Source organism: Peromyscus maniculatus, chromosome 9 (genome assembly GCF_049852395.1).
Source record: "Peromyscus maniculatus bairdii isolate BWxNUB_F1_BW_parent chromosome 9, HU_Pman_BW_mat_3.1, whole genome shotgun sequence".
Taxonomy (NCBI): Eukaryota; Metazoa; Chordata; class Mammalia; order Rodentia; family Cricetidae; genus Peromyscus; species Peromyscus maniculatus.
In genome coordinates this window covers 39,315,587-39,340,602 of record NC_134860.1, presented here as the reverse complement: position 1 = coordinate 39,340,602, position 25,016 = coordinate 39,315,587, and the positions used below count along the sequence as shown (strand labels likewise).

The 25,016-nt window shown below is 37.1% G+C and overlaps 1 protein-coding gene and 1 non-coding gene across 3 annotated transcripts in view; both read left to right on the top strand.

The window, feature by feature from the left end:
• Positions 1-25,016, top strand: part of Adk (adenosine kinase) — a 407,238-nt gene that overhangs the window by 245,223 nt on the left and 136,999 nt on the right. The window lies entirely within an intron of this gene.
• On the top strand, positions 14,644-14,750 carry LOC121832499 (U6 spliceosomal RNA). The gene has a single exon (XR_006076143.1). It is a non-coding gene; the product is annotated as a U6 spliceosomal RNA (small nuclear RNA).

Sequence of the window (25,016 nt, the reverse complement as noted above, 5' to 3'; positions counted from 1 at the left end):
TCCAGCTTCAGAAAGAACTGAATGAGCAGCTTGTGGCAATCACACATTCAGCATCCCTATTTCTTTCTTTCTTTCTTTTTTTTTAAGATTTATTTATTATGTAGACAGTCTGCCTGCCTGTAAGCATGTATGACTGCAGGCCAGAAGAGGGCACCAGACCTCATTGCAGATGGTTGTGAGCCACCATGTAGTTGCTGGGAATAGAACTCAGGACCTCTGCAAGAACAGCCAGTGCTCTTAGCCTCTGAGCCATCTCTCCAGCCCCCAGCATCCCTATTTCAATTCATATTTGCTCTGGTCTTGAGTTGTGAGTCTAGTCAGCTGTCTAGGATCAAAAGTGACATGTTTTTGTTGAGATGTGTGGCTTATCACACATTCAGTTCCCTTTCCAGACACAAGTTTCTGCGAATGAGGAAAATAAGCTACAGAAGGACATAATATTCATTAACTTAAAGATGCACATAGGAGAAACGTGGCTCTTAAATAGAATTTAGAATAAAACAGAGTTTGACTTCTCTATGAGTCAGGGGATTGTGGGTTTGTGCAGGTCTCAGTGCCCTCTTTGAGAATTCCAAAACAGTGCCATCCCGCTTATGTAGTCAACAGAGGAAAGTGAAAGTCTTGAGATTTCTATCTTGGATTGTGTTTTTTAGATAGCAAAGTCTGCCTGCCATTGACAAGCTTCACTAAGTCTGAGGCTGAGTACTTTCCACCGGTACTTCTTTTTTCCAATAGTCCAGGACCAAACACAAATCTGTCGTGGTTGTTGCTGGCATTCCCGCATCCTCTGTTTTCTTCTTTACCACTGATTGCCGTGGTGCTAAGTCTGTCCTCTGAGAATGTTCATCCTAGTTAGGACACGTGGCTATGCATGGTTTACTAGGAGTCTATAAACAATGTTCGATTATAGACAGGGAATTAACTCTACTGTGTGCTTGTTGCTCTCGTACCATGAAAGACCATTGTACAAACCTTTAATCCTTTTTTTAAATATACTCATGATACAGGTAAGGCATCTTTTGAACTTCTGTTTCCTTCTAAAATTGTGCCTGAAGTTAAACATTTTGAATGAGTAGCTCAATAAAGGGTTAATATGTGTCTGAAACTTCACTAGCTACTAAAATATTCCTCTTAGCAAAACAAATAGAAACTGTCGCCTTTAAGGTATTTATTTTTTCAGAAATATTGCCTTAAAAATACATAGTATTCCAGATAGGTATAGAAACTATAGAGAAAAATTAAACAGAAAAAAAAATGCTCAGGCCTAGAGAAAGAATGTTTCAGTCTCAGATACAAAAATATATTACTCAAGAAAATGATGGCTAAATTAAAATCTCAAGGAATAAATCATACACATAGTAGGGAGAACAACAATATAGGCATGAATAAATAGCATGCAGCCACTGTGTCAGGAGCTTGAGAGCATGCTCAAAAACAACGTGGAGGTTAATATGACTAGAGAGAATGAGCAGTGGGATGGTATAATTGTAATTAGAGACACAAATGGTTGGGGGAAATATTAAATAAGACTTTATAGACCATTGAAGTGTGTGTGTGTGTGTGTGTGTGTGTGTGTGTGTGTGTGTGTGTGTGTTATAACTGTAATCAGAGGCACAAATAGTTGAGGGAAATATTAAATAAGACTTTGTAGACCATAGAAGTGTGTGTGTGTGTGTGTGTCTGTGTGTGTCTGTGTGTGTCTGTGTGTGTGCGTTTCACTCCTAGTGAGATGAAAAGTCATCAAGAAGGGTTTGCACATTAGTGTTACTGTGCCTTGTATGTGGACAGACAACTGAGTAGGACACAGATTAATAGTATGGAGTGAATTTGGAGATTGTTGGAACAGCCCAGGAGAGGTTATTATGGACCTGAGCAATGGCAGTAGAGGTAAGGAGAAGCAACCAGGTTCTGGGTATCATTTACAAATACATGCCTTAGAACTAGATGTTGGATTGGAAGTAAGTAGCTCATGAGAGAAAAGGATGAAACTTCCATTAACTCAGAAGGGACAAATGGGAATAATTTGGTCTGGTTTTACATAAACTGTGGGAAGATTTGTTCTCATAGTCTAGTGTCCCATAGCTAATATAACACTTCTTCCATAATAGATAAGATGTAAGTGTTACTGACTAATTTAATAGGTGTTTTTGTCTCAGATTTAATTTATATTTAGACTTAAGCCACATTTATAATAAATGAGTTGATTTCAAGTTCACCAATTGCCTTATTCATCTATTTGATAATGAATTATGGAGCACACCAGTGGAAACAAAGTTCTTTTCTGAACTAACATTTTACAAAACTTCTGTCCCGCTAACATATTTGTGTCCCCTCCCCCCACTTGGCAAGCTTGTTTGAAAGTGTAGTGTTCCGCGTTATGTCATGGGTACACTGGAGCACATGTGTTCAATACAGTTCATAAATGGAAGCAGCTGCTTTCCTGTGCCGTTAAGAGAAGGTATGCACACAGCTGAGACCCTCAAACTTTAAAACTCTCTGGGTTCCTTTTCTATCTCATATAAAAGGGTTCTGTGGTTTCAATTAGTGCAAACGTGTAACAAGCTACCTTAACGGCTTAAAAAAATTATTTTGTTTCAATTCTTAAACAGCCAAGCCCGGTTCATTTTCTTTGTCTCTGTCCACAGTCCCTAACTCCCCCAGCCTACCTCTAGCAAGAGAACATGACACCTTTGGTCTTAGTTTTCTACTCAAATCTGAAAAGGCTTGGCAATGGGGAAAAAGTTATCATCTCAAAGGGAAAAGCTGAATTCATACACAGGAACTGCAGGATTACTTTGGCGTTTTACTAGTCCCTTGTAACACTAGCAAGTCCCATAAATACCTAATGGAAAAACAGCAGAAAATGAGATCTGCAGCAGCCTTTGGAGATCGAATTTATGTTGCTGAACATTTTTTTGAGGTTGAGTGTAAAGGTCAGAAGAATGTGGATAGATTAAAGTTGCTGATTTTTGCAAACTTAAGGCCACTTTTAAAGGTTTCTCTTTCTGTAGCATAAATGTTTCAAGATAAATGGCTTTGCTTCATTAGCTGAAATGTCATATCTTCATTTAATATCTGTTATCTGAAACATTGGTGATTTCATAGTGTTTACATGCAATAAGTAAAATCCTCAGTTCACTTTAACAAATGTAGATAAATTTATGAAATTATTAATCATTCCGAGAGCATTAATCTGATGAATGAGTAAACATACATAGTTGTATTACTACAATCTATGAATTTTAAAGTACTCATTTTAGAGATTATAGAATGAAATAAAACCAAAAATGTCCCTTTTACAAGCAGAGGTTCTTGATTCAGCAATATAATCTCTTGCCCAAGTATGTTGTCTATTACACTTTGACACCAAAGGTGAATAGCCAAAAGAAAGAACAGTGATGTCAGGTGTCATTGAAACACAGTTTGCGAATGCTTTCGCTGGCTTCATTGTCTTCTGAACAGTCTTTAAACACTCTATAATTATTGGAAGGCTATATTGAAGCTGTGAGTTGCCAGACTACTTGATACTGTGGGAAACAGTATGCTTACATTTTTAAGCATCTATCTTAAATTGATAGTACTGAGAGCCAAGAATATATTCATCAAATCTGTGTTTTATTTATATCTTCAGAACATTTTTTCTGACTTTGACTTCATGTTCTAGATTGGCCAGTCATTAATACCTAGAATCCCCAGAACATTAGATGAAACTTGGTGACTTCCACATTCACTACTCTACAATAATATTTTCTTGGAAATTCTACAAATGATCTCATAATAAAGTGAGGATATATGGAATATTGTCCTTTTTATTATGGTTAATAATTAACATTAAATCTGTTAATTTTCTCTCTAGAAAGTGGGGTTATGAGTGACTCATCTATAATTCATGTCTTTCTGTTTAAATTTTTTTAGGGAAAACTGAATAAAATGTTAATTTTCAATATTCTTTTGTACTCAAATAATATATTAAACATTAAATGGCCTTTGAATTGTATAATCACAATAAACATAAGATGTTAATTCTTTATTGTAGTTGATATTTTTGGCCCATTTCTATTCTGGCAACCATCATGTTCACAAAATTCTATAGAGAGTTAGGGATGTGTGTAAATGATGGAGAGCTTGTACACATACAGAAAAGAGATCACATATCTCTTTAGTATCAGCCTATGATCACACCAAGGTATCCTGAATTTCACCACAATTCCTCATTAGTTCTCACTACAATTATCAGCAGTTTCCTCCTCTAAGCATTTTTTATTTTATTACACTGTTAAAGTACAACTATACCTTTCCTTTAAACTGTCCTTTCCAATTCAGTACTGTTTCTATTCAAGGGTCTCTTGTGGCCAGTGATCCTGATTGGGGGAGTGGAAGATGCCTTGTAGCTAGTACTATTAAAAGGCCCATAGGAAGGGACAAGAATGGACCTTAGGTCTCTTAGAGAATCTTACTCTGCCTTCCTCAGGAAAAGACTTATCTTTACTCATTACATTGCTATTTTTATTTTTGACTCAAGGTTTGGGCTTTGGGTTTCTGTGTTTTTTTTTTTTTGTTTTGTTTTGTTTTTGTTTTTTGTTTTTTGTTTTTTTTGAGATAGGCTCACACTTTGTAACCCAGACTAGCCTCAAATTCATAGCCAGGTAGATTTCTGCTTTTGCTTTAGGTTGCATTTTGTGCTTTTGTGGAAAAAAAAAATCAGATTGTTCCTCTGTGGTTGCCATGTATCAAGTGTTCAATAGCTACTTATGGTTAATAGCTACTATATTGAACAATAAAAGAAGCATTTCTTTCCTTTTTTTTTTTCCAAGACAGGGTTTCTCCGTGTTGTTTTGGTACCTGTCCTGGATATCACTCTGTAGACCATGCTGGTTTCGAATTCACAGAGATCCATCTGGCTCTGCCTCCTGAGTGCTGGGATTAAAGGCATGCGCCACCACTGCCTGATGAGGCAGCTTTTCTTAACTTAAAATTATCCCATCTATCTTTGGCCTCTGGGATTTTATCTTTCTCTATTCCTGCATACCTTTTCTTTCCTGCTTACTCTGTGTCTGGCTCTGTAGCTAGATGGATGGCCCCTGAAGTCCTCCTCCTTCCTCTCTCCTTCTTCCTCTCTCCCCCCAGACTCTCCTTCTATTTATCCTTTCTGCCTGCCAGCCCCACCTATCCTTTCTCCTGCCTTACTATTGGTTATCAGGGTTTTTTTGGTTTTCATTGTTGTTTGTTTGTTTGTTTGTTTGTTTGTTTGTTTGTTTGAGACAGGGTTTCTCTGTGGAGCTTTGTGCCTTTCCTGGATCTTGCTCTGTAGACCAGGCCAGCCTTGAACTCACAAAGATCTGCCTGCCTCTGCCTCCCGAGTGCTGGAATTAAAGGTTTGTACCACCACTGCCCGGCTGGCCATCAGTTTTTTATTAGACCATCAGGTGTTTTAGACAGGCACAGTAACACAGCTTCACGGAGTTAAACAAATGAAACATAGACAAAAATAACACACTTAAAATAATATTCCCCAACAAAAACTCATGACTATCTTTTTTTTTTTTTTTTTGTATTCCATTTTATTGTCTGTATTCTGACTCTGTCAATACCATTTGTAAAGATAGGACAAAGAAGTCCCCTGTGTTCTTCCTCCAGCTTCTCCTAGTGTTAACATCTTACATAACTGTGGAGCCTCTTCCAAGCTAAAGTAACATTGATCATTAGTGTTTCAAGTAATGTCTCTTTCTCTTCTAGGATCCATTCAAGGATGCCACCTGGCATTCCGTTGACATGTTGCTCTGACTTTCCTCTTTAACCACCTTGACAAGTGAAAAGTAGTCTGTAGACTATCCATCAGTTTGAGTTTGTTGTCTCTTATGGTTAGACTGACCATGTAGATCTGATGGTAGAATTCCATGGGAATGGTGCTGCCTTCTTTGTGTGTGGACTCTAGGCTTGTCGTTATTGTTAATCTTGACCATCCAGTGAAGACGGGATCTGTTAGTTTACTCCACTGTAAAGTTCCCCTTTCAATACAGTACTCATTAGAAACATTGTATTAAGGAAGCAGGGCCTAAGATCCTTCCATTTACAGTCTAAAAAATAATTTAGTTTCCCAAAAGAACTGCTGTAATCTCTTCAGTTGCTCAAATACCTACCAACTTTACTCTAGGCCTCACTGCTTAGATATATACACTGCCTCCCAAGTTAAGCTCCAAACCTCCAACACATAAACTCTATAGGGATAAACCTTCTACAAATTGTAGCACAATATATACACAAAAGTCATCTTTAAGATGATTATTGAACTAATTGAAAATCAGAATAATAGGGCATCTAAAATATAACTTCAGAGTTGCTTCTCACTCTTTTGGCTAAGATTAAGTGTGTGTAACTTTGGATAGTATTTCTTGAGTTACATGCAAAAGGTATAATGGCACAGACTAATTAATTGTACGACAGAAGATGCCCTTCAAAGATCAGAAGCCATGCCACTGAGTAGAAGATGAATGTAACACAAATAACAGGAAAGAATTACTGTCCATAAGACATTAAAAAAAAGTCCCAGAAGTCAGTATGAAGAAGAGAACACAGAATATAATTAGTCCCAAGACAACACCAGAAATTATACATTAGAAGATAATACCTATTAAACTAATGAAGAGCTGTTCTGTTCTATCAGACAAATGCAAATGAAATCAGCAGTGAAATACCATTTATAACAATTAGTGGATAAAAATTTTAAATGCTGTCCAATATTAGAAGTAATAACTCTTACATACTTTGGAAAACACTTTGATATTATTTATTAAAACTAAAATTTTTTTATTCCCTACTGTCTAGAAAATTTTGTTGATTTTGGGTTTTATATCTAATATCTAGAACTTAATCTAATAAACTATGAACAAGACTTCTGCACAGGAAATCATAAACATAATTGAGATAAGTGGAAACTGAAATAGAGATGAATTTTTAAGATAGCTCTTGATTAGAAGCCTCAATATTATAATGACTCAAATTTGTCAGCTTTCAAATTAATCTGTAGACTCAGTGCAGTTCTAATTAAAAACCTAATAAGTGGTATATTGAGAAGTTAATTCTTAGATGCTCTTGAAAATTCAGGGGGTTGACAGTAGCCAAGACCTTCTTAAAGACATACAAGATATAAAGAATTCATTTACTAGACATTAATTCTTCTTAAATTTGCAATGATGAGGTCATCATAATATCAGTACTGTGATAAATAATGGAACTGAATAAATAAAGAACCTAGAAACATAACAAGCAACATCAGTTTTGAATAATGTGTCAGTTAACAATATATGTATTAAACATGTATCACTTTCAATAAATGTTTAAACTGTGAATAGAAATGTATTATATTCTCTCAGTCAACACTTATTTCCTTAAAAGCCGGTGTATTCCTGCAATAAGGATATATGTCAGTTTAGATTCTCATCATGTCAATTTGAGTTCCCGAAAGTTTGTCTCACAGGGGTTCTTCAACCATGCAGGTTCTTAGCTTGTCTATAAAACTGCTTCCTAGGATTTTGGTGAGAATTAGAAATTCCAAGTATAATCCTGTAGGTACATGCTATGCCCTTAATACTGGGAATTTCTTATATTTTGAGAACAATTCATGTTTCACTGATCTGTGTGTACCATGTATTATGCTTATCACTTACAAATTGTGCTTTGTTTTCATAGTTGCTACTGAATTTTTTCTAAGTTAACTCCTTATTTAAAGAAACTTCCCAACCATAATTTGTTTTCGTGGATTTTGAAGAGTTCCTGTATTCATAAAAAGATCTTCTGAACACTAATTATCATACCATTATAAAAAACTAAAGCCTTTGAGTCATTGATATTCTAATAAGCCTGTTATGATTAATTAAAGGAAATGATTAGAAGTTTTTTTTTTTCCTCTTGGGTTGATTGATGTTTCACTTTCAAAAAGAATGGTTGACAGATTTAGTCAAATACAAACCAAATTGGCTGTCTAGATCCACAGATTCAACCAGTTGAGGATCAAAAGTAATTTTTTAACTTTGTCTCTACTAGCACTTGCAGACGTTTTTTCCGTAAAAATAGTGAAACTACTTTTTATACAGCATTTGTTTGGTTGGGGTGTTTTATGAATTTTTATCTGATGTGTATGGGTGTTTGGCCTACACATGTCTGTGAATCCATATGTGATGACATCTGCAGAGGCCAGAAGAGGACATCAGGCCTCCTGGTACTGGACTTGTAGATGGTTACGAATGGCCAAGTTCAGTTCCCAGCACCCACATGCACAGTTCACAACTGCCTATAACTTCGAGTCTGGGGATCCAACATCCTCTTCTGGCACTTGTAGACACTGGCAGACGTGTGCACATATCCACAAGCAGGCATACACACTTACATGATTAAAAATAAAAATCATTTTCAGCTAATGGTACCTATAATAGCTAATTGCAATTTTTTCCAAAGAAGATATGATTAAACTGTAGTCAATATATAACTCAATGTAGTGTTCTAATAAAGACTTAATGTAAATCCAAATAGCATGCAATGAGAAGTAGCAAGTATTGTCCATCTGCATTCTTTCCTAAAATATTTATTGTGAATCTAATCTTACCAAAAGCATCAGACAAGTCTGTACTCTGGGGTATTTCCCACAAGAAAATGGCCTGGACCCTTGGGAATGCCATTCTTGTGAAAGGACAGAGGAGGGTGCAGAAACTTGACAAGCAAGGGTAATACTAGGCCCTTGACTTGAACTATGTCCAAAATCTTTAAACAGAAGAGACTACTGCAGAGGACATTTCTGAGACGACTGAAAAAAATTTTCACTGGAACCATGTATTGTATGATAAAGCATTGCTATAGCTATTTGTATTTATTTAGGGAAATGACCTTAGTTTTTGTAGATGTACATTGAATAGATGTCTGCAACTGATTTTCTAATGTCTCAAGGTGGGTAAAGGTCCACGTATGCAAGGTCCATGCATGTTTCATAAAACATGCAATATATTTTGCAATTTATTGGTAAATATAGGTAAATAGCTAAGAGAGTTCAAATACTTTATTTTCTGTGCATTTGGTGTTTTTCAAAATACAAAGTTATGGGGAGAGACACTTTTTTTTTACATATATATATATTTGTATATATATAATTAATTTTATTTAAAATAGATTTTAAATTTATTTTTAAATGTATTTAGATCCCTATTCCCACACTCTAATAAGCTGTATAATTTCTGTTTAGAATTTTTCTGCAAACATACTACAGTAAGCTTCTTTGATTTGGAAACAAAATACAGTGGCACTACTGGAAGGAATATCACAACATGACATTTTTATCCTAAAGGACAAGCGAACTTTCAGGGCTGATATGGGATAAGCATGGTTGAGACTGGCTACCTTCTGACAGTTCACTGCATCTGGATATTTCTGAAAAGTATATAGAAGCTCTTGGATTTTAAAAATATCTTAAAATACATTTTGGACACATTTTTAAAATAAAGCAATAGTAAATTAATAACATTAAATGTGTTTTTTATAACTTCTGTGGGTTTTCATAGACTCTTACCCCTTTAGATAAGTATAGATTTTCCCTGCTCTTAAAATCAATTTTCTAAATTTCAAATGCAGGAAATAGAGGTATCTAAGTAAGATTTTTCTTCTTTCGTTTCATTTCTTAATGCGAGTAAAAACTTAACTTTTAACCCATTAAAAAACAGTTGGTTGAGCCAGGCATGGTGGCTCCTGCTGTAATCTCAGCACTCTGGAGGCTGCAGCAGGAGGATTGCTGCCAGTTTGAGGCCAATGTGGGCAACAAAGTGAGATTATGCTTTAAAAAAATAAAAGGAAGGAAAGAAAGAAAGAAAGAAAACTGGGGAAGAAAAGCCATTGCATTTGTAGTTTTGCTCATCAGATTCCTTGCCAGTGCAGGGTCGGATCTAGAACAGCCCTTCCTAGATGTTCTCTAGTGAGACTGGCCAGGCTGAAGCCCTGACACCATCCTAAAGCCTGTGGTCTTAGAGAAGCCAGGTGTCCTGTCCTGTGGCAGTGCCCTTAGCACCCTGTCCACAGGGCTTGGGCTTTAGTTGAGTTAATATACTTGGAAGACTGAGGAGAGCGCCCAGCACATCATGACACATGCTGGTCAAGACTGTAGCTGATAGTGTAGCATCATTACTATCATCTTACTTGGTCAGCCGTGGGGCAGCCGTTTGTGTAGCAGTTTGACTCACAGGCAAGGTATCTAACACACTTTTTACTCAAAGAAATTTCATCTAGACTACTTCACACATGCTTCACACTCTTTCCACACACTGAGATCTGTAGTGTAAAGTGGTCGGGTTCACTTCAAGAGAGAAATGAATGTATTTAGCAGAGAATTTATGTGAAATGTATGAAGAGAATACTGCCCAAAGAAAGTCATCAGATTTGGATAAATATAGGAGAGCAATGTCTTCTGATCAGAGTGTAGAAAAATGAGAATGGGAGCTTCATTTCCAACTCAAATAATGGCTTAAAGATTTGACAGGACTTCAGATACATGTAGTACATTACATGTGTGTTTGTATATATGAACTTTTTTGATATATTTAATGTAATTTTTTATTTTTAAGAATTCAACACAATAAATGTGCTGAATGAGTCCAAAAAGAATTCAGTTCCCAGCAGCCATTGTGGTTTATACTTGTGAATGTTTTGAAAACATTCAAGCATTTAACCTCATGTTTCTGAAACTGAGTCCAAATATGAATCTGAATTTATATTCTTTAAAATGCCTTCTCTTTTTGGAAAGAAAATATGTTGGGTAGTGTCACTTATGGAATTGTCAAGGAATAAATAAAAGAATTTTAAAATTCTTCTTTACCATTTGCAAATGGGTGACATCCTAATTTCAATAAGGGAGAATAATGGAAAATTTTTTTTAAATAAAGAAAAGATTTTTCAAATTAGATAAAAATGCTGAAGGAATAAGAACTTTATGCTTTTGCTCCAGTGTTGATTTTATCAATGTCATTGTGTTAAAATACCTATGTACTAACCAGGGTAGGTTTGACATATGGCGTGTATTATATAACTAATGATGGTGTAGAGCTATGTGTACCCACAAAATTTTGCCAGGGATTTCACAGCAACCACAAATTTAATTATACATAAGAAAAGTGTAGTTAAAATGCAATTTCTTTTGTCCTTTACATTCGCTCGTTTTATCTAACAGGTATCAGGGACACTGTATTTCTTGTATAATATGTGTTCTCCCAGAATACACTGCCACGATTATTTCAACATTTTGGACTATAATATAAGCTTTAATGGTTATTTCCATAGTTACAGTAAATTGGGATTTTGCTGTCATTTTGCTTTGTTTTGCATTTCTCCTGGTAGAAGAGATTCAAGAAGATGTTTCCATGTTGTCTTTTTTGTTTTGTTTTGTTTTCGAGACAGGGTTTTTCTGTGTAGCTTTGGAGCCTGTCCTGGAACTTGCTTTGCTTTATAGACCAGGCTGGCCTTGAACTCACAGAGATCTGCCTGCCTCTGCTTCCCGAGTGCTGGGATTAAAGGTGTGTACCACCACCACCCGGCTCCGTGTTGTCTTTTGTAACTTTATTTTAGAGAAATACGGCCCTTTATTTTGTTAGGATATTCTTTAAGTTGGCCTTATGTATCTACATGGTTAAATTAATTGATGCAATTTGTGTGAAACACCAATGGTAGTCCTTCCTGTCTCTCAGAGGCAGTATATATCTGTTTCTGCCCTTATCTAATGGTACAATTTTGAGTATAAGGTATTTATCTAGGCATGGTGACATGTGCCTAGAAACCCAGCTCCCCAGAAGCAGAGGCAGGAAAAACAGGATTTCTCCTTGTCTTGAGGAAATAAAAGGAAATAAAAAAAAAACAATGGGCTGGGAAGATGGTTCTTCCTAGGGACCCTAGTCTGTCCCTGGGTCCCAAGTAAAAAGCTCAGTGTCCTAGCAGGCATCTGTAATCCCAGCACTCCTGTAGGGACATGGGAGGTGGAGAAGGGAGAATCACCCAGAAGCATGTGGGTGAGCTGGCCTAGAACATGCAGAACATCAGCATAAGAGGAGAGACTGTGCCAACAGGTGGAAGGAAAGAGCCAACTCCCAAAGGTTGTCCTCTGACCTCCCCACTCACCAAGTGCACAGGTATGTTTACAGGCAAAGCTAAAAAGCGAAAGTGATATTTTCAACGTTCTCTACCATAAGGTTGCTGTTTCTCCTTCATAATGACTATCTTGAAGAAATTATGTAAACTTACTATTCTTATCATGTGTTCAGCATCCTTTGAGGGGAGGGGGAAAGGGAGTCTCTGTGTAGCCCTGGCTGTCCTGGAACTCACTATAGAGACCAAACTGGTCTCAAACTCACAGAGACCTGCCTGCCTCCTGAGTGCTGGGATGAAAGGAGAATGCCACCATGCCTGGCCATTGTTCTTTTTGGAAAATATTTAGTATGGAGATAGCCAAATTGTGAATTTTTATTCTCTAATTTTTCCTGTGCATTCAGCCTCTATAAGGTGAATCTAATTGATGTAAAGTGTGACTAATATCTAGTATATGTAAAATATGATCTTGATTCAATTTGAAATTCTCAAAAAATATTTGATAATTTATGCCCAAAGTAGTATGTCACAGGTCAAAAATTCATTATTTTTCAAGATCTTAGAAAGGTCTTGAGAAGTCTTAAAATATCATTTTATGTACCTACCATGTTTTCCTTCATTTTCAGTGAGGTTGGAATTGAGAAGATTGAATAGATGCCACACATTTATCTTTTTATTTACCGGTGACAATCTTTGGTTAGTTAATTCAGCAAAAGTATTTTGCAATGTAGTTCATATGATAGGCAATACTTAAAATTCTTGCTATAATGTGTTCATTAAATAAGAGAGAGATGTAGCACATTAAGTTTTCATTTACTGCATTGAATTATGAAAAGGAATTATTTATGGTTATTTTAATTCTTAAAAATTTACTAAGTTAAAATTTAAATTACATATGTACATAGTTAACTCATTTTGTGCTTAAGGGTTTACAAAGGAAAAGGGAATATATCCCGACCCATTTTCTATTAAGAAATTTGCTGGGTTTTCACTTAATTACCTCTATAGTTTTAAAAGTGTCCTAGCCCATCCATTTCTTCTACTTACTGCATACTGTAAAAAATGGGTATTTAGCCCTCCTGCACATACACATCCTGGACTCTGCCCCTCACTAATTCTCCAATAGAATATTTAAATTAAATTTATGCATAAACACTACTATACCTTTGTATATATTCATCCTTTGGGAGCTAAGTTGTGACTTTCTTTCTTTTAGAGCTTTTAAGTCCCTCATCTCCCTGTTTCCTTAGCTCCTCTGTGCTCATGGCTACTTATATATATGAATCTTCTAATGGGTCTAAATTGTTTTGTGCCTTGTAATAATTGTCTGTCACCCTCTAAGCCTGCCACTAGCATTTTTTGTTTGATTTGCTTGTCATGTGTTTGTCTTGAAGACCTTGCTTTTGAGGCCTTTCATTTTTCTGTTCTAATCATTGACCTAGGACTTTTCTTTCTCACATTCCTAAGTTCCCTTCATGCCAAATCTGTGCTAAATATTTTATTTCAGGCCTCCCACATACTCTCCTCACTTAAATGCTTTTTTGGTAGCTTACATTCCTCTTTTTTTTTTTCTCCCCGCTTTCTGAAAAAGAATAAAAGGAGAAAGAGTCTCTGAAACTTAGCGTGTCTAATATTTCCAGCTATTCATATGGAGACCTAGGAAGAAATTTATCTCCTTTGGAGTCTTGAAATCATTGTTCTAAGATATTTTAACCTTAACTCCCTTTTAAGAAGTGTAACTTCTTTCTCCCCCTTCTCCTTAAACCTTTGTAGTTAATCTGCTTTTTATCCTAGGATCCATGTGGTTCTCTAAAAATTTCAAATAAATAACAATGGTGTTGGTGTCGTTTTATTCACTGTATTTTTTAATTAATCAGTCCCTATAAATTTAGATGACATTTCTGTTCTTGAAAAAAATTAATGAAATTTAACTTCCTTGGGTTAATCTTTATTTGTTTGCCCCCATTTCTCTCTCTTTTATTTTCCCTTCCCCCACTCCCTTCTGGTCAGTAGTGAGACAGGAAGGTCATTGAAGATGGGGCTTTTACTCTCCAGTCCCTCTTTTGGTTGGTTTCATCTGTTGCTTGGTGGATGGGTGGTTGGATGGATGGATATATGGATCTCCCCACACTTTCTCCCTCCTGCCCAGCTTTTATTCTCTGTTCAGTTACAGTATTTCCACCTTGTCCCGAAACGTAACAGGACCTTTGGTAATAGAAGGGTTAGTGTCGTGTGGGTGGAAGAGCTACAGATCTCTGACTCTGGGATTTACTGGAGTTTTTTACTCATTTGCTTTTGGCGATTTTGTTGTTGTGGTTGTTTTTAAAAGGTATTTTTGTGCATAAAATTTATGGTCCTTGTCCTTTTTTTTTTTTTTTTTTTTTTTTTTTTGGTTGATGAATGAATTAGTTGGTAGCCATTGCTCCAATTGTCTGGATTCCCTCAAATTAATCTTAATTTTTTTTAACTTTATGCACTGTTTTTTCTCCCATTTTACTCTGAAAAGATTTATTTTTAAAAAAGTATTTAGTGGTGCTCGCTTCGGCAGCACATATACTAAAATTGGAACAATACAGAGAAGATTAGCATGGCCCCTGCGCAAGGATGACACGCAAATTCGTGAAGCGTTCCATATTTTTTGGAATTAAAGGCTTGTGCCACAAAAAAAAAAAAAAAAAAAAAAAAAAAGTATTTAGTGATTGCTGGGCATGGTAGCACTCGCATTTTTTCCCAACACTCAAAAGGCAGAGGCAAGCAGGTCTCTGTAAGTTCAAAGCTAACCTGGTCTACATATAGAGTATGTATGTAGGTCAACCAGAGCTACATACTAAGATCCTACCTTTAAAAAAAAAAAGTATTCAGTGAGTAGTCTGCTGGACTCTGAGGGTACTGCAATTAAAGTGGGGGAGCTTTTAGTGTTGCCTACAATTCTTTGAAGAAGTATTACTTAAAGTGTTATAGGACAATAATATAAAACTCTTTACTTTAGAATTATAAATGGTAAGAGTTTATCACTAATCAAGAAGCCATGAGAAATCAATCGATCAGTCTTAAAACCTAAAGTACAGTCAGCAATGTGGGCTATACAGCAAATCAGAAGTCTCTCGAAAGTATAGCCCCAGATTATCTGTTATTAATGGGTGTTGGACAAGATCATTTGAGTTTCACTATAAATTCCATATTTAACAAACTAGGAAGCAGGTATCTACATCTTACCCTGTCTGCATTGCTTTCAGAGTTGCTAAGTTATATCTTCCATGATCACCCCCCCCCCGCCCCCACTCCCTCCCACCCGGCCCCACTAGGGCTGTCATTGATTGAGGAATGATGGCAGGGGTCTGTGTGGAAACAAGTGAACAGTCAGTGGATTGGCATTCCAGTACCTCCTTAAACGGTTAGTTATATGACCTAGCACAAGTTGATTAACTGTTCTGAGCTTTAATTTGACATACAAAATGGCAGGGTCGATTTATCAAGCATTTTTAGCTACAGATCACTGTTTTAATGGGAATTGATTTGGAAACCTGAGCCATGCCCCTGAAACTACCGTGGTTGGGCCACTGCCATAGTTGCAAGGAAACTAAGTCTCATTTTGAATCCAGATAATACTAGAGATTTAGAAGAAGCAGCTACTCGGGCACCGCTGTGTCCTCTGCTGCCACCAGGTTGATTTTTTTCCTGTCATCTTCATAAAAGATATAATAATAGTAATGGAAAATGGATGGATTTGTCTGATTTTTTTTTAACCTGTTGCTTTCTGTAAAATCATCTGCAGGACTATGGAAATGCAGGTTGCTAAGGCCTGCCACACGAGTTTGAGAACTGCTCTTCTGTTATTTTGTTTTTGTTTTTTTTCCCCAGAGCTGAGGACCGAACCCAGGGCCTTTTGCTTGCTAGGCAAGTGCTCTACCACTGAGCTAAATCCCCAACCCCAAGAACTGCTCTTCTGTATCACTGTTAAAAATGCATTTGGCCACATTTCACATTTAAAAAATGACATCAAATCATATGATTTAGCAATGTCTATAAGGTAATATCTAGAAAATGTTTTCTGAAATAATATTTAATTGGACTCCAAAACTTCAGTGTCATGAAGTGAAAAGCTATTTGATAGATTTCCTATCGAATGTCAAGAGCTATGTGTACCCTGCTGACTTTCTGTGCTTCTGTAGTGAGAGTGTTGGGACTAATCCAGTCTCAATCAACAATAAAGAAATTATTCATGTCTAAGAACACCCTCTCTTTTTGACACTCTGGCAGCACCTAAGAGGAAAGTGTCAGGGTCAAAACAGGTCCATTTGCTGACAGTCTTGCTCTTTCCTATATTCCAGAAAGTGGTATGAAATCTGGCTTCTACCAAAAATAAAAACACTGCCTACTCACAATGATAAAACAATAGCTTTCAGCTTAGTTGTTTTCCATTTATAACGTGATACTTTCATAAAAACAAAAAAGGGCAAACTTCAAAGAGCTACAGCAATTATCCAGAAAAATAGTTGCACTTTAACCATTTTTAAACCCAGATTTTAAACAGACATGGAGCCACCAAGCCTGACACCATGAGCTCCGTCCCCAGAACGGGTAATAGAAGTTGAGACTAATCACCACAGTTGTCCTCTGACCTCTGTAAGCATGCTGAAACATATGTGAGCTCATACATGTGTGTGCAGTCATGTACACACCACACACACACACAATATATATATATAAATATATATATATATTTATTTATTTAAAAACCTACAGAGTTGTAAGTGGGGATGAGTCACTATTTTGTGTTTTAATAAGTAAAACTACTTAAGATCACCTCAATAAAATAATCATTCCATTGTGGGTACTGGTCAGGTCATTTGTGTTCTCTGTTTACATCTCTTTGTTTTTCTGAGACAGGGACTTTCTTACTCTATGAATGTTCCCCAGTCCTCCTGTCTCAGTATAGTGGCCATGCCAGCTTCTGTTACTTAAGAGTTTATTCTTTCTCATCACATGTAGAACTTTACGATTTTGCATTTTTCTATTGAAATCTCAAATTAATTAGCGTTCTATGAACCAAACTTGGAATTAGTTTCACTTCTGGCTCATTGAGATTTGTTTCTTTGTAGGTTAAAGGGACACCCTCCTCAGAATCTCAAACCTTTTTCAAAAGCACATGTTTTATATTATTTGTTGCTTCTAAAAATGTTTTTAATCAGCTATGGAAACAGCCTACGTGTTCATAAGCAGAAATACATTGTGATATAACCTTCCAAATAGTGTATTGTGTGTCAAATAATAATAATAAAGAAGAAAGTCCTGGCCTTTCAGGTCTTCAAAGATCCATGCTATCTGTGAATAAACCTCTGACTTCTTGTGTAAAGTGAGAGAAGACACAGATAACATTATTTCAGGCCATTTGTTGAAATATCCAGAATAGCTACATCCATTGAAGCAAAAAGAAGATAAGGTGGTTGCGGAGGGCAGGGCGATATTGTTGTTATTGTTGTCGTCTTACAGTTTTGTTCTTTTTGTTTTTACTGTGCTAAGCTGTGCATGCTGGGCAAGTGCTCCACCACTGAGCTGTACTCTCAGCCCTTGGGGGTAGCATTTTGTGAATGGGGAAATAGGATTTCTTTGTAGTATGGTAAAACTATGGGTAATGATTGTATTAGACTATGAAAGTAAGCTATGTTGTATGAATCACTTATGCAAATGAACCACTTGCATTTCTTCAAGACCTCATTTCATTTAAAACTGAACTGAACTTTAGAAAATTTGAAGTGTAAGTTTTGGGGGTCCTCTAACCCAGAGGTTAAATAAAATAAAATAAAAATAAAAACAATAACTGAGGTTCATGAATATTGAATAGATCTCTTGTTGTATAGTAGCTAGCAGGCCAGAATTTAAGTATTGAAGTTTCTAACCTGTTTTTTTTTTTTTTTAAGGGGTGGTACGGGCTAGGTCACATACCACTTCATTATATGTTGGGTTTTTTTATTTGCTTGTTTTGTTTTGAGACAGGGTATTGCTATATAACTCTGCCTGGCCTAGAACCTGCTATTTAGATCAGGATTATTTTTGAATTTGCATCAGTCCTTCTAACTAACTCTGCCTCTTGGGTGCTAGAATTACAGACTTGAACTACCTTGCCCAAATATTATACATTTAAAAAAAATAAAACATTTTAGGGGGCTGTACTCAGCAAGTTTTACTTTAAATAAAAATAAAGCAAAGAGGACAATACAGAGACAGCTCTGTCATTAGAGTTCTTATTGTCAAGCATTGAGAACCTGCTTTGAGCCCCAGAACCCACATAAAATAACTGAATGTGGTGACAACAAGCTCATTAGGTCAGCCCTGGGGAGGGAGAGACAGGTGGTTCCCTGGGGCTCTGTGGCAGGTCAGCCAGCGCAGCCTGCTTGGCAAGCATAAAAGGTGTTTAGTGCCGTAATTTGCCATAAAATAAGCCAGCGCTGGAACTAAAGGAAGTGTGAGCCCTTGGCAACCAAAGGCAGTAGGGGCAGTGCTTGGGGCGCAGATGGGGCCTGGGGCCTTGTATGTGTTAGGGGCAGGGCTTGGGGTGCAGATAGGGCCTGGGGCCTTGTATGTGTTAGGGGCAGGGCTTGGGGCGCAGATAGGGCCTGGGGCCTTGTATGTGTTAGGAGTGGCTCTGTCTCTGGGCTGTACATCCAGGACTGGCACCCTGTGTTTTAAATCTAGTCCACACTGACATGGCTTGGGAACCCTAAATTTATACCATGGTGTTGAGTCTTTCATTTGAAACAGTGTCTCCCACTTTAGCTGAGGTCACTTTCAAGCTTACAGTTTTCTTCCCCAGCCTCCTGAATGCTGGGCTTACAAGGAAGGGTCTAGCTCTTGATTTTTTTTTCCAAAGAAAAGAAAGAAAGAAAAGAAAAATTGTTAGTACTTTATACCACTTGACAGTTTTTTCTTACTCCATCATAGAAAAATATGCACTCTGAGTGAATAAGAAGCGAATAATGGCCCGGTCTATTGTGGAAGCACTAGAAGGTCCGCTTTAAAGTTGTTTTGTTTTTGCTTTTGCTTTTCTTTGAGATTAGGTCTCAGTTGCCCAGGCTGCCCTCAGACTTGCTATGTTAACCTGAGGCTAGCCTTGAACTTCTGATCCAGCTGCTCCCTCCTCCTAGGTGCCTGGATTCTAGCCTTGCACCACCACATCCAGTTCAGCAGCTCTGTTCTCAGTGGAGTTAAGCATGGAGTGGGGTAGAGGACTGGAGGTGGGCTGCGGCAGGAGGAGCACAAGGAGGAACACAGCAGGAGGAACACAGGGGACGCCACTCAGCAGACACAGGGTCCAGGCTCTAGCGAGCACGCAGACTGGAAAGAAAGGGAAGTGCTGTGCTCAGTGGTAAGGATCTATGGAGATTCAGTGCTAGATCCCGACAATAACTGTTCCCACTTCAAAATAAGATGTTGGAAATGGAACATATTCTCTCTCTCTCTCTCTCTATCTCTCTCTCTCTCTCTCTCTCTCTCTCTTTCTCTCTCTCTCTCTCTCTCACACACACACACACACACACACACTGTGTGTGTGTGTATGTGTGTCTTTAATTATCCATTTTTTAATTTTCATTTTATATAGGAGTATTTTTCCTGTGTGTATATCTTTGCATCACATACATGCAATACATGTGGAAGCCAGAAATAGGCTTCACATCCTCTGGAACTTAGTTACAGATGGTTCTTTGCTGCTGAGTGGGTGCTTGGAAGTGAACCCCCAGGGTCCCTCTGCAAGGGCAACAAGGCCTCTCATCCCCTGAGCCATCTCTATAACTTTTAATTTTCAATGTTTTAAATGCTCTTTACTGCAAAGAGGAAGGTACACACTCTTACTTCTTTAGCCTAGTGAATTTCTTGTAGAAATTTCTCTTCAACATAATTTTTATCTAAGTTGTTTTCAACAAGAATGACTCGCTGTTATTGTGAATAAAATTTTATTGTGACTCAAGCACACTCGTTATTGTAAGTATTTCAGATTGCTACCTTTCTGCTGAACTAACGGGAGAGCGGGTTCAACTGGAGTCATGAAGCCTGCAAAACTAAATATTTATGGAGCCCTTTGCAAAAAAAAAACATCCCTTTTTATGGTCAAATGGAAAATGAAGAACAGACTCTGTAGCGTAAATTCAGCATCACCAAAACATGAGAGGGTGTCAGCAGGCACAGACTTTTAGGTGAACTGGAAGCCCCATGTCATGATTCTAAGAGTTTCATCAGTGTGGACCATTGGAGATTATATTGGAAAGTAGAACAGTGCCTACTGTCTGATTATCATTTACCAATTTTAGGGAGGTAAAGAGCTCATTTATGTGGAACACTTTAGTTAGTGGAGAGAGATTGCAGTGTATATAAGGTAGATAAATTAAGACTTGTGAAGTATCAGCTTTGCTAAAGTTGTTGGGTTATCCCAGCACAGGCAAGTGTTTTCATTGTACTTCACCCTCTAGGCATCTGCCTGCCATCTACTTCTCGGGGTCCATCTCTTCACACAGTAATCTCCAGAATGCCACCCTAATGTACAAGTTTACTTGTGCTGTTTCATACAGAGAAAAATATTTCTTTTTCCTAAATGCTCTGAACTGTGACCATGAATGGCTTCAGCTTTTTCAAATAAAAATAGTTTATGTTAAGGTATTTTCTTTGAATGACTTTAAAGTTCCCAAACTGTACACAGAGATGCCCCTAAGTACTACAGAAAACTCCCAACATTGCTCCAGGATAGTTTGCATCAGTTTCAACATCAGATTATACTGCATTTCTCTGGGATGATATCATACTTTGGGAAAGGTTGATGTGGTTTATTTAAAGGCAGTACTTTCTGAAATCTCTGCAGCAGGACGGAGAATGGCAGTGTTTGGTTGGAATGAACGGCTGGAAGAGTTGAGCAAGGCCCTGCAAGCTCACATATCCCAGTCGCATATACTGTGGGGACATGGAGTAATTTTCCTTCTTTTTCAATCAATATGTAATTTTTTTTCTGAGACTTACATCAGATTGTAAAGATGGTACTCATTAAGTTGTTTGGACCTACTTGCTACAAAAGGAACGGTTAGGCATTTGCTAGGATACCGTGAAAAAATAACAAACTGTAAAGGTTTTGTGAACTGAGGAAGAAGTTTCAGAGCCATGAACTAGAAGGAAATTGCCTAACTCTAAAATGAATATATTCTTCTTAAGCATGTAAGAATACATCAGTCTTCAATTTTCATTGTTTTCAAAATAGCATTTCAGTGACAGAGGAATTCATGTAAAGTCTCAAAAAAATCAGTTGCACTGTGCCTTGCGCTCCAGGAAACAAAACGGATGTACCCTCGCCTCTAAGGGCGGTAAGACAAATGTGAGTTCCTTATGTTACTAAGTAAATAAGGGCAGTTATTCAACCCATATTGCCCATTTTGGAAGTTCAAAGAGGAAGGAGTAGATCTCTTTGGGGTAGACAAAAGTTGATTTTTTTTTTATTATTATTATTTATTATGCTGTCCGGGCAGTGGTACTACAATTGTAACAGGTCAAGGTAATGGACATTTCAAATGGAACAATGGAAAGACTCTGAAGATTTATTTTGGGAGAGACAAATCATTTTGTATGATTGAAGTCCAGACATATGTTATGGAAACATGGAGGTTACAGCTGGTTTACTATGTGAGTTGGAGTGCTATTGTGGAGAGTTTTGAGTACTGGGTGTGAGGCATTTGGATTTAATTTACTAGGAAAAGAAGAATGATTAGGGTGATTAATCTGTCAGCAGGACATGGGATGATTAAATCAAGGAGAGAGAAGAGGCATGGAGAGCTTTTGGAAAGGGAATGATGGATTTTGTTTTATGTATTTATATTTCAAAGGATCTAAGTTAAAGAGCACATTTTTGTTTAGCATTTTAACTAAAGGCTGTAAAGAGAACTTGTCATTCCTAAGGGAGGGGCACCTTTTAATACTTGGTATTTCTATGGTAATATATTAATACAATGTAAATATGCTTAAATTCATACTCCAATATCCTGCACTGTGTTATACTCTGATTTAATTCTTACAGTCAGAGTTTTATTATTACAACCTAAAGATGAGAACAAGAAGGTCTTAAGATGTTAAACTGCCCAAAGCCCCACAGTTAGTAAAGACACTGATTGGCAAAACTTAAAAAATAAGTATACTAGGAGGTCTGGGGGTTGCTTGCACCCACCAGTTCCTGACCAGTGAATGAGGAGGAAGGAAGGAAGGAGAGGTATCATCTGCTTAAATCACAGGGAACTGAGTTATCCATCTCCTTGGGTCTCATTAAGATGTAGTCACTTGACCTGGATACAGCTCTATTTATTTATTTCTGTTTGAGGAAATTTGGGAATAATAATTTTAAGAAAGGAAATTTATTTTATTCTGTCTGGAAGATTCACAAAACATGTAGGACCTACTAAGAGGAAGAAAATTCAGTGTTCTCCAGTTAATTTTTTTATACCATTCCTGAACCCTAATACTAACTTCAAGACCACAGTCATTTAATGTGTTGATGGCTAGCTTTCACTTGTGTGTATTCCTGAAAATTGCTTGACTGTTGTTATATAAAAATTTGAAGAATATATGTATGTTTGAGTGCACATAAATGCAGATGCCTGCAGAGACCAGTAGTTTGATCCCCTGGAACTGATGTTACACATCCCCAATGTAGGTGCTGGGAACTGAGCTCATGTCCACTGCAAGAGCAGCACACTCTCTTAGGTGCTGAGCCATCTCCCCAGTCTCTCTCTGTGGCCGTGTGTGTGTGTGTGTGTGTGTGTGTGTGTGTGTGTGTGTGTGTGTGTGTGTGTGTATTTGTGTGTTTACATTATACATACTATTTCAAAGTGTGTTTCAGTTTGCTGTGTATTCTCCTTCTATTTCTCCCTCAAACAGACTTCTAGGATATCTCATACTCTATTCTTGTCAGCAAAACAAGGGTAAATACTCACATATGTTGCTCTCACATATGATCCATATTCCTTTGACGACACCTTTCTGCCTCTTGCTTTATATCTTTGTTTGGGTTGGTCGTTCATGTGTTTGTATTTGAGGGACTTACATGTGACAAAAGAAAATTTGCTTCTTCATTCGTGGTAGACATGGTATACTTAACGTTGCTGGTATTTTAATCCTTGGAAAGACTCAGATATATGAGGAATAGGTGGTGGCATTCATGCTTTCTACAGGCTGCACAGTCAGAAAGATGGAGGGTAATTATTCTCTTCTGTTCCTTTGACACATTGCATTCGGTCCATGGTGGCAGACATCACAGCCACCATGGTGTGTTTGTTGTGATTCTCTTTTAGCAGTTTTGTTGCTGTCATTCCTATGAAATATTGCATATCATAATATCATAATTGTAAATGGCTTATATATTATCTTAATGGTTGTCAAAGCCAGTATTCTCCTTACAGCAGCAATGAACTATGTTTTGTCATAATTTGTGTTTGATCTCTCCCACGCCTACAAGGAAATTTATTTCATTCTGTCTGGGAGATTCACAAAACATGTAGGACCTACTAAGAGGAAGAAAACTGAGTGTTCTCTGGGTGTTAGATTTGTTATTTTTGACTTCTAATTTATTCATTCTCACAGCTGTGTTCTCCAACTGATGTTCCTATGGCACCTGAGTTACAGCACGGAAAACAGGCTAATTGTATTCTTCAAAACAGACAACAGTGGAGCATCTTGAGACAGGCATCTGGCATCTGAGTTCTTCCCTCCGCAGTGCTAGTCCAGGCTTCCTGTGACTCCGTTGTTCTTTTTTCTTTTCTTTTTTAAGTATACATTTTTTTTTGTTCCCTTCTGTTTCTGTAAATCGTGGCATATATTAACTAAAGTCGCTAATCGCACATGTAGCTTTTTCCTTTTGGAGCCTTAAGCAAGAAGAAATGTAGACTTACCCTCAACCATTTATCTGCTCTTCACTCCTGTTTATTGAATTAATTTTCTCAGTATTTATAAATATCTTCTGATTGTGTATTTCACTAAAACAAAAGAATTCTATTTTTAATATCAAATGTAATTATCACCAATTTTTAATATCACCAATTTTTAAAATAAATTGTTAGCAATATGTAAATTTCCATACGTAGGTTTTACCATTTCTACTCCTCATGCATCCCCTTCTCATCGTTTCTTTATTTTACAGTTGATGCAGTGTAGTTTCCAATCACACTAATAGTTCATACACCACTTTTGTCTTATGTCTTATTGAACAAGTATGTACCATAGTAATTTTTTCTTTACTACTTAGTTTTCATCTTTTGTTGTATCTTCAAAACATTCCCTACAACTTCACTCTTCTCTAGAGATTTTATAAGCTACATATATAATTTAAATATAATAGCAACATTTTAAAAAATTTAAAAAGCGGGCTAATAATATATTTTATTTTAGCATCGAATCACCTAGCTAAAGATAGTTTGGTTCTTGGTGTTTTGTTTTGGTTTTGCTTTGACTTTTTTTTTTTTTTTTTTTTTTTCTTTTTTTGCGGGAGGGTGAGGGTGGTGGTGGTTGGTTGGTGATTGGCTGGTTAGTTGGTTTTGGTTTCTCTGTAACAGCTCTGGCTATCCTAGAACTCAATCTGTAGATCAGGCTGGTAGGTTGTTGGGGTTTTTTTATTTTGTTTTGTTTTTTGTTTGTTTGGTTTGGTTTGGTTTGACTACTCACAGACCTGCAAGCAGAGAACACAGGCCAGAACACAGAAGGTGTACCTTTCAAATGCCTGTCCCTAATGACCTGTATCTGCCAGGTAGGCCCCGTGCCTGAAAATTAGCACCACCACAGGAAGTGACGTGTACAAACATACGAGCCTATGGGGAGGTATTTCAGATCCAACCCATAAGTAGATTGTCAGAAGAATTATTGAGTCAGCAAGTATGGATGAGTAT